Source organism: Sylvia atricapilla, chromosome 32 (assembly GCF_009819655.1).
Source record: "Sylvia atricapilla isolate bSylAtr1 chromosome 32, bSylAtr1.pri, whole genome shotgun sequence".
Taxonomy (NCBI): Eukaryota; Metazoa; Chordata; class Aves; order Passeriformes; family Sylviidae; genus Sylvia; species Sylvia atricapilla.
Window position 1 is genome coordinate 50,603 of NC_089171.1, and position 21,440 is coordinate 72,042.

A 21,440-nucleotide genomic window follows, 5' to 3' on the forward strand; every position below is an offset into this window, starting at 1 on the left:
TAAGCGCCCACACACGTATTATCGCTTTTTTGTCAGCTGAAATTTTTGATCTAAGATTTTCCCACATTTCCGTGCGCTCCCCGGCTCGGGTCCCATTCCACTGGCCGGTTCTTGTCTTTGTGTATTTTGTGTGGCTGGCTGTAGTTGTAGCCTTTCACTACTTTGTATATTCGCTGCTTGCATTCCGTTTGGCTGCAGGCTGTTCATTCTCCACTTTGTGTATTCCATCTCTCGAGTCCTGTCTTGCCTTGGCCTGAGTCCTTTTTCACAGCAGGCTCGGCCGTCGCCTCCCGCAATCGCCTCAGGTCATCAGATATTGTAATAAGTTAGCCGACACTCCATTTTCTTCATACGGGAAAAGCCAATTCTTTATTCACAGAACTTATTTTATGCCGTTTTCACACACCTCATGTGTGACATCTATTGGCTGGTAGTTTTCTTACGACTTCATTTTTGGGTCAGAAGGTGATTAGTGTGTACTAAGCTTCAGGTTGTTTACATTTTTCCTTTATGGGTTCTCATGGAACAGATCTTGTTTACACAGATGCACTTGTTTTTCCACCCCAGAACAGGCTGTTGTGTTAACGAACCTTTCATACCAAGACTGTTTTCATATGGGAACCTGCAAATGGCTTAACTACACTTCAAAGAGATGAGAGACTGGCTATTAATTTAATAGAGCAGGCCTGATTTTGTGAGGTCTTTCTTTTATAATTCTTCTACCTGTCCCAATAGGCAGGGACTCTGCTGTGTCGCAGGAGCAGCTCTCAGCTGGCCCAGGGAGCTGCTCACAGTGCTGAGGGATGAGATCTGGGCGTAGATGCCTATATAACTTAGACCAAAGTTACAAGCTGCTTATATAACTTGAGTTACAAGACATCAATATAACCTGGTAGATCTATAGAACCTGGTATCAATATGAACTAAATCATAACTTTATATTTATCTACCTACCTATATAACCTGATATCAATGTAACCTGAATCATAGCCTTTTATACCTATATAACCTGAATCAGAACTTTTTACACCTGTATAGCCTGATATAAAGAACTTTTTATGCAATGTAATGGCAGGTATATAGTCAACTAGTTGCTTAACAGTGAACAGCCAAAAAAGAAGAAAAAGGCTCACCAGATGGATCGCTTTAGAGGTAGGTAAATATAGTACAAATGAGAAATTGGCAAGTGCAAAGCCAATTAACCACAAAACAAAGAGTTTAGACCGGTTAGGACCAACTGTAACTGCACATGCTCTGAAGACAGAGTTGAAAAGTTCAGATGCAAAGAGGACTTTGGAAGCCTTCATCAAAGACCCCCAACGACCCTCGAATTGGGGAGGCAGAAGCACAGTGCAAAAGAACTCTCTAATAACATGTGCTCATACTATGTCAACTAGTTCCCGTGTGTGTGATGTTGTAGTGACACAGTATCACTAAGTGATTCTTACTGTATAAATACAGCACTGCACTCGACAAGGGTGGGTGAGTTAGGTGGAGAAATCCCCCTCACCACCAGCTCTGCAAAAATCAAATACCTGCTCTGTGGACATCAGTGTGTAGGGATTTATTTCCAGCCTGTCTTTCAGGCATCAGCAGCAGGGTGTGCCAGGACACCTGAAGGGGAAATTCTGGCTGTAACCACTCAGCAGTGGTAGTTTAGGACTGTTAAAAATGACCGTATAATATTGTCTTTTGCATTTATGTATTAGCTTTTGCATGTTGTTATTTATCCTAAGTGTTCAGAGATGGTGCAATTTCTAACTCCTTTTAGCTGCTTGCTAATATAACATAATCTGTCATGTTAAATATGCACCATATAGCCCATGGAAGTAGTAGTGTGATGAATATATTATATCTGTGTATACCCTGTATAGCTTATAAAAATAGTGGTGTGGTGAATGTATTATAAATGTAGGCTGTGAAAAAAGAAAGTTCACTCTTAGACTACTTTCACAGTTTAATAAGGGAATAGAAAAGGACAATGTCTGGGGTGTTTCCAGCTATCAGAAAACAAACACAGCTGTACATTAAGGAAGTGTTATTGATATACTGTTACTTTAGTGAGGTACCTACACATTACTAAGTTTCATGCATTATTCACAACATTCTTGGGAGCTTTTGATGTTGCAGGAACATTATTTTTGGTTTTTCTCTTGGACTTATCTGCATGACATCCTGCAGCTTAGGTCAATCTATTTTATTCCTTCTTGTGGCTTCAGCCTGCCATTTCACACTTCCCTGATAAGAGGAGTTAACAAGTTCTCTGATTGTTCTCTGGTGCTCTGGTTTGTGTCACTCTTATCACTTGGAGAGGTCGGTCAGCAGCTGTGGGAAACAACATAATCACTTTGTACAGTTTTCTCAGTTACAGAAAAGTATTTTAACATTTTATGTTTGGCTAAGGCCTAGGTACAATACATTCATCACACCATTATTTCTGTAAGCTGTAAGATGTAGACACAGATATAATATATTCATCACACTACTATTTCTACAGGCATACTTAGAATGATAATTATGTTATATTAGCCAGCAGCTAAAAGGGGTTATAAATTACTCTATATCTGAATACTTACAGTCAATAACAGCATGCCAAAGTTAATACATAAATGCGAATGCCAATATTATAGGGTCATTTTTAACAACTCCTGCCCTTTGTCTTTTTTACCATATTTGGCTTGAGCTGCAGCTTTTGAACTTCTGCACTTTTGGCATACTGATACTTTTCACAGATCTTAAATGCCTTCTCTAGGTGTTAACCATCTTTCATTTTTCTCAACACTAATTTTCTGCCCTTTTTTCTATAGTTTTTGACTCTGGATAGGTGGGCGCTGTCATTTTGAACCACATAAGTAATTAACGGATAAGGCATGGGGTTAAACATGGAAGAAAAATGAAGCTTGTTATCCCACATAGGACTACAAATCTTGCGTTTTTCCAGCAGGGTATTCCAAGAAAGTCTTGTAACTATCCTTTATTCATTATAGAGTCCCATCTTTGGGCTGGCTCATGGGCTGTTTTCCAGATATTTCTGTCTATAGCCAAAACTGCATCCCCATTATCATCAATTTGTAGGCAACAATTGGATGTGTTAAACTTTCTGCAAACCCCTCCTTCTTCTGCTAGTAAATAGTCTAGTGCTAACTGACTTTGATACACTGCTGCTCTGGTTTGTCTTTGCTAGCTCACTGTTAATTCCATGGCCCCAGCTGTGTTGTTAGTTGTGATTTCCACAACTGCTTGGAGTCTTATGATGCAATTTAACATATAGCTTGGGGTTCAATATCCCCAACTACCATCTTGTGCCCAGGTGGCTGGACTGTGTGTCTGTGTTATTTGTTCAGGAGGCCACTCTTCATTGCCCTTTTGGTATCCCCTGATTTCTTTGATTAGTTCTCTCTTGTTTCTTTTTAAAGCATCATACACCGGTATTCCTAAATTATCTCCATTTTGGTTTGGTAACAGAAAAAATCCTGGTTGTAGAATTTCTAGAGTACAACTTCCTTTCTAGAGAGGAGGAAGTTTTGGAAAAGCCCTTTCCCCACATATCCAGAATAAGCCATTGGGTGCTTTCTAGTACTCATTTCTTTGGTTATTCATGTTTTCCCAAAATTTAGATATTGTAGGGATCCCATAATAGGGATTTTTCTCAGGATCGTTACAAAGGAAAAATTTAATCCTTTTCACACCTACAATTTTTTCCTCACCTGGATCCAATATTGTGTTGGTTTTTCAGGGATCCACCATGTGAAAATTCCATTATGAACTTGTTTTTGGTTTTGTTTTTTTAGGACGTTTGTCCTACCTTGTCCAGGAATTCTTTTCCCATACACCAGAGGCACTCCTCTCCTATTATTTGCAAACTTAATGTCCACCCCTCTGGTCGGTTTTCTCCTTTCATGTTGCTTCTGTTCCATTTGAGAAGTTCAACAGGGCCTAACCTACTACCTTTCCATGGCCACTTTTTTGACATTAAAGCTCCCACACACACCCAGCAGCTGGTAACATTTAGTTCTTTACTTTACCAGTTCTTTCTCATAGATCTACAAAAAGGTTCTTTCTTGAGAGAAATAAAGGTCCAAGAAATCCTGTTTAGTGGTTGTTTTAGATAAATTAGAAAATGTTAAACCTGTTATTTAGAAAAGATGTAAGAAAATTTGTATCCTAGTTCTACCCCAATGCCTTATATTCCCGGTTTGTAAATCCCATAGTTTTGTAATGTAAATAGCATACCCCTATCCCCTAAACCCTCCATGTTCTCTTGTTAAGTCAAGCCCCTGTTGTTCCTGCCTGTCTGTGAAGGCGCTTACTTCGCCTCATTCCAGCCTGTTCGTTACATTGTTTCAACCTCACCTTCACAACTCCTCGCCTGCCTGTCCACTCACCAACACCGCCCTGTATGGAAATCACTCAGGCTCCCAGCATACTTCACTAAAGAGGAAGGGGGATTCGGATCGACAAAGTCCTAGAACAACGAGCCGAAGCAACACCTGGACACCGGACCAATGCCATCCGGTAGGGAAAGTATTTGGCTAACTGTGACTAATTCTCGCTATCTTGCCATAGTTTGAAAGATACTGGACCAGAGTGACATCCCTGGACTTTTCGAGCCAAAAGCAGGACCTTGGGAGTTTCCCGTGAGGCTGGATCCCCGCCTCTGCAGCCCGAGCGGCAGCAGGAGCGACCTCCTCCTCCGTGGTGACTCATCGGCTAGGGAGCGGCGGTGGCGCAGGCGACCCACGAGCATCCCATTTAAAAGCTGAATTTTAATAAGGCATTTAAAGGGAGCTGGTCTCCTGGCCCAATTTTTATCAGCTGGGGGCTCGCCCGGGAGTAGCCACGCCCAGAAGAGGACACCAGGACGGGAAGGCCACCCGACCTCGGACCTCCGGGACCGCTGGCCAACCGGACCCAGAAGGCGGCGCACCCTAGCAGCGTGGGACACCTCGGAGGAGCACTGGTAAAATCCTCCGGTGGCGGGAAGCGGAGGCGAACGAGTGTGGTGTGAATGAGAGGGGGGCCGGCAGCTCGGACCCCCCAAGCGAGTGTGGACCCCTGATTGTACCGCGTTTCCGGACTCCCGCGAGGGGGCCGGCCGGGGAAAAGGGGGAAGCGAGTGGCCACTGTGTGACTGAGGCGCCTCCAGGGGCATTAGGGGGCCCCCCTCCGAACGGGCGGAGGGAAAAGGATTAGGTGGGAGTGGCCCGTCGTGTGAGAGAATAGGCCATCCCGAGTGTGCAGGGAGGCCGAGTGTGAGTGGAAGCACACACCACGCCGCGGATAGGGGGAGAGTAAACCCGGTCCAGTAGCCGGTGAGTGGGACCTAGGACTGGTAGCCTCCTTTCCGGGTTGTGGGAGAGTCTGGTGCAGAAGAGTAAATCCAGCCTGGTGCATTGCGCAGAGCAAGAGATTCTAGGTTGGTAGTCTGCACACGGGAATACAGAAGAGTAAGATCCAGTGAGTACAGGGACCCCTGCATTGCACGTGGCAGGGTAGTACAACAGGCTGGTAGTCTGTATTTCCTTGAGTGGAGAGTGCAGAAGAGTAAGATCCAGTCTGGTACAGAGACTCTGGCATAGCACGTGGCTAGATAGTATTTGGACTGGTAGTCTGCACTCTAGGGGGCCTCAATAGGCGAGGGGCCTGAACATAGGGCGAGTGATTGAGTCGCCGCTGTACGCAGCAGACCTTGGCTGGGGCGGTGACCGCAAAGTAAGACGGTAACTGGCACCCTGGGCCCAGGTTGACCGGCCGCCTGCAGAAGGTTTGTTTGGTAGGAGAGTAAGATCCAGTCTGGTACAGGGACCCCTGCATTGCACGGAGCAGGATAGTATTCGGGCTGGTAGCCTACCGCGTGCAGTGAGTGAGTGGGTGCTGGCTGGGGTAGTGGCTGGAACCCTAGGGGCGGGTTGCCCAGGCTACCTACGGGGCACGTGAGTGTGGGTACAGGCCGGAGTAGTGGCTGGAACCCTAGGGGCGGGTTGCCCAGGCTACTTTCGGGGTACCAGTGTGAATGATGTTAGGACTTTGAGTTGCCCGTCTTTAATTTAAGTTCGGGTAAGAGCACCTTATAGTTTTAATTTTGACCCAGGGAGAGTGTGAGTGCAAGAGCCAACCAATTTTTGAGAAAGAAACTAATTCTTAAGAGTAAAATCAATTTTTGAGGAAGAATCCACCAATTTTTGACCCAAGTATGGGGTCATGCATAAGAAAACAGAGACCCCGTGAGGAAGGAGAGGGAAAGATAAAGAACATCCCGTCGAACAGCCCGTTAGGACGGATGCTAGGGTTGTGGGAGGTAGATGAGAGGACAAAAGATTTAGATCAAATAAAGATGATCCATTATTGTATGAAGGTTTGGCCAACTCTAGACCTTCCTGAAAGATGGCCGTGGTGCGGCACTAGCGACCCTTGGATGTACTCGCAGTTAGATCAGTATCTGAGAACCCAAGGGGACGCAGAACAACTATTATATGCCGCATGTTGGCAGAAGTCGTTAACAAAAACAGGAACAACAAAAATTTGTAAACTCCAAGGGAAAGAGCAAAATGAAAGTAAAGAGAAAGTGACACCGGAAGAGACCCACCGTAGGTGGGACCCCCTAGACCATTTACCCCCTCCCCCAGTTTATCCTGAAGCCCCCAGACCCATTTCTACTAACCCTCCGACCCTTCCTGCAGACCCGTCCCCAGCACCTATTCTCACTAACTCCCTAACCCTTCCCATAAGTCCTCCCCCAGTATACCCCACTTCCCCGCCCATTCCAACTAACCCTATGACCTCTCCAATAAATCCTTCCCCGACCACTTCTTTAATGGAACCATCAAAAGTGACTACACCCCAGAGTGAGATGACCTTCTCTGGAACTAACCCCTTCTGTTCCTCAGTGGCTACTAATACTGGCCAGGTCTCCTCCCCTCCTCCGTCCGTAGTTCCAGCTCCACCATCTAATTGGGGCCAAAATCAACCATCAACAAAGGTGGAGTCCCCGCAAGTAACCGACACCCCAGAGGGACCCTACTGTGGCACCAGGTCGCGAACCAAGCTCTATCCATTGAGGGAAGTCCCTATGGGAGGGGCGGCCGGAGGAATCGGGTTCGTAAATGCTCCCCTAACTGCCTCTGAAGTTAGGAGTTTTAAGAAGGAGCTGGGGAACCTGGTGGAAAACCCAGTAAAGGTGGCTAATCAATTGGATCAATTCCTGGGACCTAACATTTACACCTGGGGAGAACTAAATTCCATATTACATATCTTGTTCAACCCGGAGGAAGTCCGGTTAATCAGGACGGCAGGGATGCGAATCTGGGAAAGGGAAAATCGGATGGGCCCTCCAGGTGACCAGAAAGTGCCTATAGCGGATCCAGGGTGGGATCCCAATAGGGCAGAAGGAAGGCGAAACATGGAGGACTATAGAAGTCTAGTAGTAAGGGGCATCAAAGAATCCGTGCCCAGAAGCACCAACACCAAATTGGCTTTTGATGGTGCCCAAGAAAAAGATGAAACTCCTGCAGCCTGGTTAAACCGGCTTAGAGAAAGTTTCCAGCAATACTCAAGTGTGGACCCAGACAGCCAGGAGGGCCAGGTATTGTTAAAATTACAATTTGTCACCAAAGCCTGGCCGGACATCAGGAGAAAGATCGAAAAAATGGAAGATTGGCAGGAGAGGGGGATGAATGAGTTATTGAGAGAGGCTGTGAGAGTGTATCTCAGGAGGGAGGAAGAAAAGACAAGGTCAAAGACCAAGATTATGGTGGCGGTAGCCAGGGAGAGTGTGAAGGACCTAGTAGGCAACTCTAACCCACCGAAAAGAGGGGATGCAGTCCCTATAAAGAAGAGGGATTTGCCACCTTGGAAAACGTTTCCCCAAGCAGGGGAAACGAGAAAATGTTTTTATTGCGGGGAAATGGGACACATAAGAAGGGACTGTAGGAAGGAGTCCCTTGATGAGGCCATTGCAAGAGAGCAGGAGGCCTTAGAGAAAATACTGAAGGGAGAAGGCCAGGACGATTAGGGGTGTCATGGGCTCTTTGCGTTGGGGGACCCAGAGAAACATCAGGAAGGGCCCATAGTAAATTTTGAAGTAGGTCCCCATCATGAGGAGTTTGAATTTTTAGTGGACACCGGTGCAGACCGGTCTTGCATAAACAAGCTCCCCATGGGATTAAATATTGGAGAGCAATGCTGTGAGGTATTGGGGGCAGAGGGGAAGCCCTTTAAAGCCTCAATAATACGAGGGGTGGAAATAAAAGGAAATTCAAAAAGGTGTATTGTAGATCTTATATATCTACCGAAGGTAGATAGTAATTTGTTAGGGAGAGATCTACAAGTCCAGCTGGGAGTAGGAATCCTTCCTAGGGAAGGAAAAATGGTAGTGCAAATGATGAGGTTGACAGTCCAAGATCTAGATGAAATAAGGCCAGAGGTATGGGCAGAAGAAGGAAAATATGGATACCTGGATATCCCACATATAGAAATAAAAATGCAGGAAGGAACACCTCCTATAAAGATCAAACAATACCCTATTTCTATAGAGGGTAAACAAGGGCTCGCACCTGTCATCTCTCATCTATTAGCAGAAGGGATCTTGGAGCCTTGTATGTCACCTCACAATACCCCAGTACTGGCGATAAAAAAGGCGGAAGGCAAATTTAGATTGGTACAGGACCTTAGAGAAGTAAATAAAAGAACCATTGCTAGATATCCAGTAGTCCAAAACCCGTATACTTTGCTAAATAAAATCCCTAGAGAGCATGCATGGTTCACAGTAATAGATCTGAAAGACGCTTTTTGGGCCTGTCCCCTTGCTGAGAAGAGCCGAGATTGGTTTGCTTTTGAATGGGAACATCCTGAAAATAAGAGAAAGCAACAATTGAGATGGACACGCCTTCCCCAAGGTTTCACCGAGAGCCCAAATTTATTTGGACAAGCCCTGGAAGAATTGTTAAAGCAATTCATTCCAGAAGATAGGGTACAAATCCTGCAATATGTGGATGACTTGTTAATATCTGGGGAAGGGCAGGATGGAGTAAAAAGGACTAGCATCAATCTCCTGAATTTCCTAGGGGAAAAAGGTCTCAAAGTCTCAAAGGACAAGCTGCAATTTGTAGAACCTCAAGTGACCTATCTTGGACATCTTATTGGAAGAGGGTATAAGAAACTTACCCCGGACAGAATCAGTGGGATCCTTGCCATCCAAGCTCCCACCACTAAGAGGGACATAAGAAAATTATTGGGACTATTTGGATATTGCAAATTATGGATTGAAGGATATTCCCAAAGCGTAAAATTTCTATATGAGAAATTGGTACAACCCGAGCCAATAACATGGGCGACCAAAGATGAGGAACAACTAGAGAATTTGAAGACAAAATTGTCTACAGCGCCAGTCTTGAGTCTCCCAGATCTAAAAAAGGAATTTGATCTATTCGTCAATTCAGAAGAAGGAATTGCGTATGGTGTGCTGACCCAGGAATGGGGGGGACACAGAAAGCCGGTCGCATATTTATCTAAGTTACTAGATCCAGTGGCCAGGGGATGGCCGGCTTGCCTCCAAGCTGTAGCAGCTACAGCTATGTTAATCGAAGAGGCACAAAAGCTAACTTTACAGGGTAAAATCATTGCTCATACTCCCCATGATCTCAGGGCGGTTTTGAGCCAGAAAGCCCAACAATGGCTAACCGACTCGAGAATCCTGAAATATGAGATCATTCTGACCAATAGTTCCAATTTGGAACTCACCACCACAAAAAGTTTAAATCCAGCGCAATTCCTTTCCGGAGAACCAGTACCAAATTTAGAGCATGATTGTTTGGAGATTATGAATTTACACACCAAAGTCAGGGAAGATTTGGACGACAGGCCCTTACCGTATGGAAGGGTGCTGTTTGTGGATGGGTCATCCCGAATAGTTGATGGGAAGAGGATGTCAGGATATGCCATAGTTGAGAAAACAAAAATAGACAACCTGGAAGTGGTAGAAAAAGGGAAGTTACCCCCAAATTGGTCAGCTCAGTGCTGCGAAGTATACGCTCTTAAAAGGGGATTAGACCGGTTGGAGTCAGGCCAAGGTACTATCTATACCGACTCCAAATATGCTTTCGGAATAGTTCATACCTTTGGAAAGATCTGGGAAGAGAGAGGATATTTAAACTCTAAGGGAAAAGATCTAGTACATAAAGAACTAATTAAGCAGGTCCTGGAGTCCCTTCTCAAGCCCCGGGAAATTGCAATAGTGCACATAAAAGGGCATCAGAAAGGAGATACTATCGAAAAGAGAGGCAACCATTTAGTAGACCAAGCGGCAAAGGCAGCTGCACAAGAGATAAAAGACCCGATAAAGGTTTTTGCTATGAATAAGGCACCAGCCCAAGAAGGAATGAAACCCATATATTCCAGAGAGGAACTAAATGAAATAAAAAAACTTGGATTACTTCAGGGGAAACAAGGGGAGTGGCTGACTCCAGATGGAAGGAAGTTCCTGAACAAAGCTCTTGCTCGCAAGATGCTAGAGGAAATCCACCATCTAACCCATTGGGGTACCCAGGGGCTAGCCGACCACTTTTTAAAAGAACATGTATGCCTAGGGATATACAATTTGGCCAAGGCAGTGACAGAAGGGTGCTTGCTCTGTCAAAAGGTGAACCAAAAGGTGATGAGGAAAGCCTCACCTGGAGGAAGGCCTCTAGCCCTACGACCTTTCCAAAACATCCAGGTCGATTTTACTGAAATGCCATCAGTACAGGGGTACAAACATGTCCTAGTAATTGTGGATCATCTTACTCATTGGGTGGAGGCTTTCCCCACTAAGACCGAAACGGCACAAACAGTAGCAAGAATATTGTTAGAACAAATTATCCCCAGGTATGGCTTAGTAAACAACATAGACTCAGATCGAGGACCTCACTTTGTGGCCCAAGTGCTGCAAGATGTGGTCAAAGCACTAGGTATCAAGTGGCGGCTACACACACCCTGGCATCCTCAGAGTTCAGGGAGAGTCGAGAGGATGAATAAAACCCTGAAAAATGTATTAACCAAATTAATAACAGAAACAGGACTTAATTGGTTAAAGTGTTTGCCCCTGGCTCTATTAAGAATTCGGACCAGGCCACGATCGGATATAGGGGCATCACCATATGAAATGATGTTTGGACTCCCCTTCTTGTTAACCCCATATAGCACGGGTGATTATCTGGAAGGAGAGGCAGCAACCAAAGAATACATAAAAACAATTGGCAAGACATTGGCAGATCTGAAACGAAAAGGGTATCTTCCTCAAACCTCTCCCTTGGACACAGATATTCATCAGATAAAGCCAGGGGACTGGGTACTAGTAAAATCCTGGAACGCCACTCCACTGACCCCTAAGTTTGAGGGTCCTTTTCAGGTCCTGCTGACAACACACACGGCAGTGAGGACCCAAGAAAAAGGCTGGACACATGTGTCGCGGGTAAAAGGACCAATACCACCTCCAGAGAATCCGCCCGACCTGCACCCTAATCCTTCTTCCCAGTGGACTGTAACTCAAGATCCAGACACGCTCAAAGTGACTTTTAAGAAGAAGCCAAAGAAGGACTAAGAATTAAAAAGACTATACTGTGGTGGGGAGAAGTTCTCGGTATCGTTGGGGAATTTTTTGGTGTTTTGATATCGTTAAAAGGGACTAGGGAAGTTTAAGAAACTTCTCCAGTGCTAAGCTATTCAAAGCTGTTTCCAGTGTATAATTGAACCGTTTGTGTATTATCAGAAATTACTTAAGAAGTGTTGTGATAAGGCCAAGTTAATTGAAATTGATAAAGTTTCAAACCGCTACACAAGTTAATAAAGAAAGTCCTAACCAATCTCTCACAGGACATACCCCAGAAAGACCAACCAAAAGATAAGGAAAGGTGAGAACACATTGGGAAGCCCGACTAATCCAGCTATATGACTCCCCTCCCCCAAGAGGCAAGACCGGGTGAGATCGTGATGGTTCATACCGGACTCTTGGGAGGACTGGTAGCAGTCCTAGTAATCAGCGGAATTGCTGAAGGAACATGCTCAAAGTGTTACCGACCAGTCTATGATGGGGAGAATTTACAATCTCTAATACAAGTTCACACCCATGTGAAGCACACCTGTTTTGATAAAACCGAAATATCCTCCTGTCAGGAGGATGGGAAGAAGTATTGGATTGCCAGGAGCACAGCCAATTTTCGGCAACGTCTGACAGGGGAATGCCCTATCAGAGAATGGTTTTGTTTCGAAAACCTAAATAATCCGGAGGGTGTGGCCGATTTAATAAAAGAAAAAGCCTTGAAGGTAAAGAAAAAAACTGATTTAGATGAAGTCCTTGGTAAAAACCTCTTTGTTGACCTTATGGAGAGAGTCAGTCATGAATTAAATCTAACTAACTGCTGGATTTGCGGCAGTACCCAAATGTCTGACGTATGGCCCTGGGAAGGAACGAGTTTATCCCCCTTAGATATTCTGAGGTGGAAATTGATGGAACAAAAGCCTCCCGGTAGTCAAGAGAGGAGGAAGGAACAATGGGAATTAAAATCCAAGATAATCGGAGAAGAATGCATTAAAAGAGCAGGGAAGAGATACAAAACATTTGTTGGGGAAATGGTATGCAAAAGGTATTTGATTGTGAAAGAATTATACCAAAAATGGGTTCCCCAAGAACCTAATAGGTATTGGTCCATCGGGAAAAAACCAACAGGATGCATTTACCATGAAGGCTATAATTTACATGAGTGTGCAGAGAAAGGTATAAACCCTTTTTGGGGAGTGAGGGGAATATCCAAGTATTGGGAACGCCCCTTTGACATCGGGGATGAGTCGTGGAAGGCCCCTGAACATCTTTTTTGGATATGTGGGGACATGGCATATACACATCTGCCGGGAGACTGGGCAGGAAGTTGTACCATCGGTGTAATTAAACCTGCCTTCTTTCTACTCCCTCGGGAATCAGGGAACCACCTTGGTGTACCTCTTTATGACAACCTAAAGAGGACCACCCGGAAGAGAAGAGCCATCATAGATCTAGGCAGCAACCAAAATTGGAAAGGCAAAATTTGGACCCCCGAACAAATTATAAAGACTTATGGGCCAGCGACCTGGGCGCGGGATGGATCCTGGGGATACAGAACTCCCGTCTACATGTTAAACAGGATAATTCGGCTGCAAGCCGTATTAGAAGTTATCTCAAATAAAACAGCCCTGGCACTGGACCACATAAGTAACCAATTGGCACAAACGCGGGCCGTGGTATATCAGATCAGATTGGCTGTCGATTACTTATTGGCAAATGAAGGAGGCATCTGTGGTAAATTCAATTCATCAGAGTGCTGCTTAGAAATTGATGACAAGAGCGAGGTGATTAGAAACATCTCAAAGGAAATTAGAAAAGTAGCTTATGTGGGCACCCAAGAGTGGAAACCCCTGATTTCCACCGACTGGTGGGACAACTTTTGGTCCCTAAAAGGGGCGTGGTGGAAAAAGATAGTATTTATTATTATCAGTGCACTAGCCAGCCTTCTACTGATCCCTTGTATCCTTCCCTGTCTCATTCGGACTATAACATCTACGGTCCAGGCTAGTCTCCAACTCCCTGAAATAAACAACTCTAAGCCCATAAATATAATGAAACTCGAGTCCCAACCGGAAGAACTGAGTGAAGCCAAAAAGATTTATAATCAGTACCAAAAACTAAGAAAAATATACTCCCAAGAGCCAGAGACAGCCAATTAATTGATGCGGGCAAAAGCCCGATCAAAGAAATAGAGGGGGGACTGAGAGAAATAAAGGCCCAAGAAATCCTGTTTAGTGGTTGTTTTAGATAAATTAGAAAATGTTAAACCTGTTATTTAGAAAAGATGTAAGAAAATTTGTATCCTAGTTCTACCCCAACGCCTTATATTCCCGGTTTGTAAATCCCATAGTTTTGTAATTTAAATAGCATACCCCTATCCCCTAAACCCTCCATGTTCTCTTGTTAAGTCAAGCCCCTGTTGTTCCTGCCTGTCTGTCAAGGCGCTTACTTCGCCTCGTCACTCCGGCCTGTTCGTTACATTGTTTCAACCTCGCCTTCGCAACTCCCCGCCTGCCTGTCCACTCACCAACACCGCCCTGTATGGAAATCACTCAGGCTCCCAGCATACTTCACTAAAGAGGAAGGGGGATTCGGATCGACAAAGTCCTAGAACAACGAGCCGAAGCAACACCTGGACACCGGACCAATGCCATCCGGTAGGGAAAGTATTTGGCTAACTGTGACTAATTCTCGCTATCTTGCCATAGTTTGAAAGATACTGGACCAGAGTGACATCCCTGGACTTTTCGAGCCAAAAGCAGGACCTTGGGAGTTTCCCGTGAGGCTGGATCCCCGCCTCTGCAGCCCGAGCGGCAGCAGGAGCGACCTCCTCCTCCGTGGTGACTCATCGGCTAGGGAGCGGCGGTGGCGCAGGCGACCCACGAGCATCCCATTTAAAAGCTGAATTTTAATAAAGGCATTTAAAGGGAGCTGGTCTCCTGGCCCAATTTTTATCATTTCTTAGTTTTGAAATTTCTATTTTGTTTTCTAGTTGTTGTCTGAGTTTTACATATAAACCTCCACGAGGGGTTTGCTCTGGGATGGGTTGCTGTATCTGTTTTCTTTGTTTGCTTACTATTATTCGCTCCCATATTAAGTCTTGCATCAAATCTCATTTCCTTTTCCATTCTCGCATTTGACCTATAGAGAAAGAAAGCCTCTTGTTGCCCAGTGGGCACCCACGTTTTGAACCTGGAACCTATGTAACCCCATACATTTGGCCATTCTGTAGGCAGGTGTCTACTTCAGATTAATTATAACAGTGGTGGCTGAGGAAGGTATGAAAGCTGACATAAGACCCTTGAATTTTTTCATGGTACAGCTGTCTGTTGCATTTGTGACGTGGGTCGTCTGAATTCCCAAGAGGAAAAAGACTAATGAGGAGTAATAGGAGTCCAGTAAAACATGCAACCCTACATTCCATGCCTTTTGGGATTGCTGCCTACAGCATGTAGATACGGTCTTCTTGGTGGCAAGTGTGGTGGTTAATCTGGTCTTGCGTCCTTATCTCCTTATCACAAAATTATATATGTCACCTACTTTTATTGTATTGTGGTTCTTTATTGTTTCTCAGTCAGCACTTATTAATTTCACTTGTAGAATAGGACTTTATTACCTCCTCATCATACGGAATTGTTGTCCACACCCAAAATATGGTCTCTTTTTTTGATCTACTATAGCCTCCCACTCAGCTTCTAATAGCTCGTGAGTATTGGGAGGCATCCATTCAACTCTGCAGCAAAGTGCTAGAATTGTTACTTGCCTTCGATAGGTGTTTGAACTTTGTCTCGACAAATTCTACAACCCGCTTGCCGCCTGGGGGAGCTACAACACCAGAGCTGGCCAAATTTTTACCCTGACACTGTATCCAGCTTGGATGTCTTGCCCCGGGGTGTTTCAAGAAGGGTATGTGACCACGAGTAAATCTGGAAGCAGTTTCATTAGGGAGAGCTGATGAGGTTTCTTTTTGTAGGTCACAGGCCAAAGCAAAAACTCTAGGATTTATGGACCCGGTGTTTGTTAATTTATAAAACCCCGAACGCCCTGACTGGGGAGGTCATAAAATTAGCACCCCGGAGTTTGGAAAGCCTCTGGCCTTTGAGAATACAAAAGAACCGATAAAGCCAACAGGGAACTCCTTCAGCCTGGATTGATGCGTGGTTGTCTATAGTTTACTTGCCACATCGGGTCCACACGTTTTGTTTTAGAGTCGTTTGCAGTCCTTCTGCGGAGGTGGTGATCTTCCAGTGGTGGGGTTTTCCTACTGTCCTTTTATTCTGCTAGTGTCAGTGCAGCCTTGCTCTGCAGTTTGTACAGCTGATGCGGTGGTGAGCAGAACCTGAAACAGACTTCCTCATTGAGGGTTAAAGGTTGCTCTTTCCATGATTTAACTATTACCCAGGCCCCAAGACTGACATTACGAATTTTGAAATCTAGGGTAGCAGTCTGGTGGATTCTCCCCTTTTCCCAAAGATCTTCTAAAGCTTGTGCAGTAGACAGGACATGTTTCTTTACACTGTCCCCCTCTTCTTCATATGTGGCAATGCTATTTGGTGAAATCAGAAAAGGTAAACTAAACATCATTTTATAAAGGTGAAATCCCTAAATCTGACCTGGGCTGTGTCCTGATTCTTAACAGAGCTGGGGGGTAAGCATTTGGCCCATTTGAGTTTCTATCATCCATTTAGTTAGAGTACTCATGAGAGTTTGATATGTCCTTTCAACCTGCCCCGAGCTTTATGGGTACCATGGAGCATGTAATTCTCATTCTATACCCAGAGCTTGGACCACCTGCTGTAGTATTTTTGATGTGAAATTGGTTTGAGTTGATGTTATTTACTATTCCATTCTGGGGAATAGTCAGTTCTAAAAGGGTTTTACTTACTGCATTAGCAGTGGCTTTAACCGCTGCGATTGCCTCCGCTCAATGAGTTAAATGATCTACTACTGCTAGCAAAACATTTCCACCGTTGCACTTGAGGGGGAGCTCAGTGAAATCTACTTGGATACTCTGAAAGGGTTGTAAGGCTAATCCTTGCCCTCCTCGGCCTGCTCCTCTCATGACCTTTCTGCTTACTTTTTGGCATATCACACACACTTTTCAGCTATTTGCTTAGCTATTCTAAAAATTCCCATGCAACCCAAATTCCTCAAGAACTGATCACTTAGCGCTTGGGTACCCCAATGAGTCTTATTATGCATGCCTTCTAATATTTTTTGCCAGTTTTTACCAGGTTTATTTAATGACTGTCTTCCATCAGATAACACCCACTCCCCTTTATTGTTCTTTTTTGCTCCTCTTTCTAGGAATTTTCTCTCTTCTGTTTCACTGAATATTGGTATATCCTGAATTTCTTCTGGGGGGGTTAGAACCATCATTATGCCTTCTTCTCCAGACTCAGCTGCAGTTTTAGCCTCTAAGTCTGCCAAGTTGTTTCCCTGTATTTCTAAGGTGATTCCTTTCTGGTGTCTCCAAACGTGTACAACAGCCATTTCTTTGGTCGTGTCAGGGTTACGTTCCCACTGTGCTAATTTTATTCCCAGGGAGCAATTGAGGGGGGGATATCCATTGATGCTTTCCAACTTCCCCTTCCTCTGAGGGCCTTTTCCTTGCTCGCTTTATGTCCCATTCTTATCAGCTTATCCCAACACCTCCTGCACAATCATATTGTTTTTCTTCTCACTTAGCTTTCATGCAAATTTAGCTCTACACTGTTCACAGGTATTTTCCCAATTCGCTTCAGGTATAGGCCAAATCCTGGAAGCCCAATATTGTATTCCACACACGAGTTGGATTATTTCTGCTTTTTGTGACTCAGCCTCGGCTTCCCTCCAGGCGTTTCCTATCCTTAGGCTATTTACTTTGTGTCCTACAGAGATCAAGAAATTTAATGCCCGATATCTGTTTCTTAATTCTGCCCTACTACACTCCTGGCACCAGGCGGATTTGCTTGAGAGCTTTGTGCAGCCCCACAGCCTCTTCCAGGAGCTGCAGGTGTGGCTCTATGACATTGAGGGTACCCCAACACCATCCCTCTCCCATACCACCCCCACCCCAGCCAACACCTCTCCTGCAACACCCAGGGTATCTGACACCCCACCCTGCTTCCACCCCAAATTAATGCCTCCCTATCCCCAGTAACACAACCGTGACACGGAGAGGACCCCAAAACCAGCTGGGGCATACACCCCGCTCCAGTTAATCCCTCCCTCACCCTAATTAATACCTTCCCCGCATCCATCTCCAACACCCCACATCCTCATTCACCCCTTGCCCCCAGGTACCACCTAACTGCACAGCTTTCAGCTGGGGATGTGCTCCAGCGGGATCAGTGTTGACATCATCCAAGGTGGGAAGGGAGGAGGGGGGTTGAGAGTCAGGGTGGTGGTTCCCCATGCTCATGCGACCCTCCCCGCCCGGGCCGGTGGGTGCCGGGGGCGCTGGGGGCCGATAACTGGGCGGGGGCGCTGCTGGAGCTGCAGGAGAAGGATACTTTCGCGCTCAATCCCCACCTGAACGAGAGTGGTCCTGACGGCGGCTAGGTGAGAAGTGTTAATTAGCGGGGAGGGGTTGATTTGGGGTAGAGGAGGGATTACATGTATGGGGGAAGGATAATAAGTAAAGGAAGAGGAGCTAGTTGGGGGAGGTTTGAATGTGCTGGGACGCAGAGAGGTGGAGGGGTGTGAAATCTTGGGGGAGGAGCATGCTTGGGGGGTGGTCAGTTTGGGTGGGATGGTTCAGAAGTGATGGGAGGTGGAATCATGGTGGTGGGTCAGCACCCTGCCAGGCACCAGGCTGACTACGGTGGCCACATCTCAGGGCCATGGGGAGACTCAGGTGACCCCAGCTTGAGGACCAAGTCATCATGGTGACCTCAACCCAGAGTGACCATGGTGACTCTACCCTGAGACTCCGAGTGACCAGATCAGCATATACCTAAGTGATTACCTTGACCCTGGTGACCCCAGTCCAGGGACATGGGGTGGCCAAAGTGTCCTCCACGTTGGGAACCAGGTTGACCCTGGTGACCCTTGTCCCCCCCTCCCCCAGGCTACCTGGTCCCATCCCTGCCCAGGTGCTGGTGGCTGCAGGTGCACCTGTCACCTCCACATTAGGGGGATGGTCCTCTTCAGGGTGGCCAGAACCACTGGGGACTGGCAAATGCTGCAGACCCTCATTGGGGAGCAGGTGAGGACAGGGTCCCCATGAGTGTCCCCACTCCCCCCAGGTGACACAGATGTCCTCTCACAGGTGGAGTCCTAATTCAAGACAACCCTCTGCGCCACAGGGGAGGGTCCGATGGCTGTCCCCACCCTCTCCCAGGAGACAGATTTCACCCTGCACGTTGGCTTCTGCTTTGGGGAGGTGCCCAAAGGCATGCCTACCCAGTGACACAGATATCCCCCCACAGGTGGGGTCCTATTTTGGGACCACCTGTATGCTGGACTAGGGTGGGGTGACAGTGGCATTGCTGGTGGGGGCCCCAAGTGCTACAATGGGCAGCAGGGAGAACAGGTGCATGTGTACAGGTGGAAGGAGGTAAGGGGGCACCACCCCTGGGGCCAGCACCAGCCCTAGGAACACAAAAAGTGGGGGATAAGTTGCTATGGGGAGACACCTGCCCAGGGATGTTGCCCTCGAGCCAAGGATGCTCAGGGATGATGACCTCGAGCCAAGGACCATGGAATGGGGGTGACCAGGGTTACCCCAATCTGAGGTCCGTGGGACTGAGGTGACCAAGGTGATGCCCGTGATGTCCTTGTTCCCACAGGATGCCCTGCATCCCTCTGGGCAGCTTTGGGATACCCCAGGTCACCCTCTGGGCGGTTTTCGGGTGTCCTTGGCCACCCTGGGAAAACTGGAGGTGACAACCTGCCCAAGGTGGCTGTGGGAACCCCCCTGGAGGATGAGGAATGCGAGGCCGTGTCGTAGACAGGTAGAAGGATTGTAAAAGGAAGGGCTCATGAAATCAGGCCTGGCTCTGCTAAAATTGCCCAAGCTGGCCTGTCATTTCTTTAAAGTGCAGCTAACAAGCGACTCACAAGTTCCCATGTGGGGCCGTTTTGAGAAGGAGAAGTTCCTTTAACACAACAATCCCTTCTGAGGGTGAAAACCAAATGCACCCAAAAGGTTTGTACTGTGAGAACCCACAAAGGAAAAAATGTAAACACGTCTAGAGAGAAAATTTGGTAGACACACACAGCAGACCAATGGACTGAGTTTTTCTGTGTTGCTGACCGGCCAGGTTTCACACAGTGGCTTCTGATATTTCCCATAAATATGAGCTTTGTGAATAAAGAATTGGCTTTCTGCATGAAGAAAATGCGGTCCTGGATGATCAATTCCTACAGGGCCATCTACATATTTTGTTGTGTCGTGGGTGAGAGTCCTTCCTCCAACAGGTTGGACCTGGGGAGCGAGGGGGAGCAGACCACCCACTGCAGCCCTCAGGCAGAGTGCGTCTGGGCGATGACTCATCTGCTACCCACCTAAACCACATCTGCCCCTCTCAAGGAGGGGTTCCTCACTCGAGATTTAAGTGGTTTAAAGTTCTTGGCCTTCTAAAAGCCTTGAGTCGCGTCGCGAGTCTTCAAGGTCTGTTTTCAGGTTTCTTGTGTTGTTATTTGGTATCTCAAAATTTTTCTGCTCCCAGCAAAGGTCCGGACAGCAGCTGGGACACGAGGCGACTGCCCCCCGATGGGATGTTCCCTTACATTTATACAGATAACTACGTGTCAGTTATTTACTATTTTGTACCAATACCTAGTGCCCACACTGACAGGGTCATTTCTACTTTGATCCAATCCACTCTAACTACTTTGTGCCATCACCACCCCAAAAGATGGAGGACGAGGAAGAAGAAGTACATGAGGTACCACCCAAATTCCACCATCTTGTCCCCATTTACCTCTATTCTATAAACCCTAGAACTACTGAATTTTGTATCTCCTACTGTACTAAACTACTGTTTTCACATCCCGGTGGTTTGTAATTCCTCTCTCTGTCAGAAGCCTCTCCCATGGACTAAAATCAAACCCGGTGTTTTCCTGGGCTCTGTGCCAAAGTCTCCGAGCCCCCTGGACCAGCCCAACACCCCCCTGTCCAGGGCTCAAATTCCCTTCCTCGGGTCCCAGGTCAGCCAAGGGAATGTCCTGGACTCCAACATGCCCCCTGCCTCGCCCCAGCGGCCCCTGGGAGCGGAATTTGGGGAGTGGAGAGGTGTGGCGGGCCCAGGCTGGGCCCCCTTGTCCTATCCTATCTGGGGCAGATGCCGTGTGCGAGTGGTTGCTCCCGGGGCCCGGCCCTATCCAGGCACAGCTGATGCAGCCCGCCCGTGCTCTGCTCTGGTCTGGACTCCAAATCAAGACAGGGCTTGGGGGGGAGGGGGATGGGACAGAATCTGGGGGAATCCATGGGGCTGAAATCTGTGGGGTTGGAATGAGGATCTGTGGGTCTCCATCAGACTCTGGAGCTCCATAGGGCTGGATGGGGCTCTCTGGGGTGGGACACAGTTCCATGGGGTTCCATGGGTCCGACCCACTCCTCCAGGTCTCCAGACAGTGCAGTAGGTTTGCAGCAGGTTTACAGCTGTGACCTCGTGTTCAATGGGAATATCCATGGAATCTGTGGGGAAGGCTACAACAGGTGGGATTTCATCTTCAGGCTTGGATCCAGGGGTTTGGTGGTGGCTGTCAGCACTGCCTGGATAATCTGGGGGTGACCAGGCTGACCACAGGATGAATTACCTGGAGCACACCTATGTAGAATGGCTTTAGAAATACATTGGATATTAGTGCAGCACAGAACGTTAGTACTGGCATGCAAATGTGGGAGTGGAATTCCCAGGGGAATGTGGGATTTGGGAGG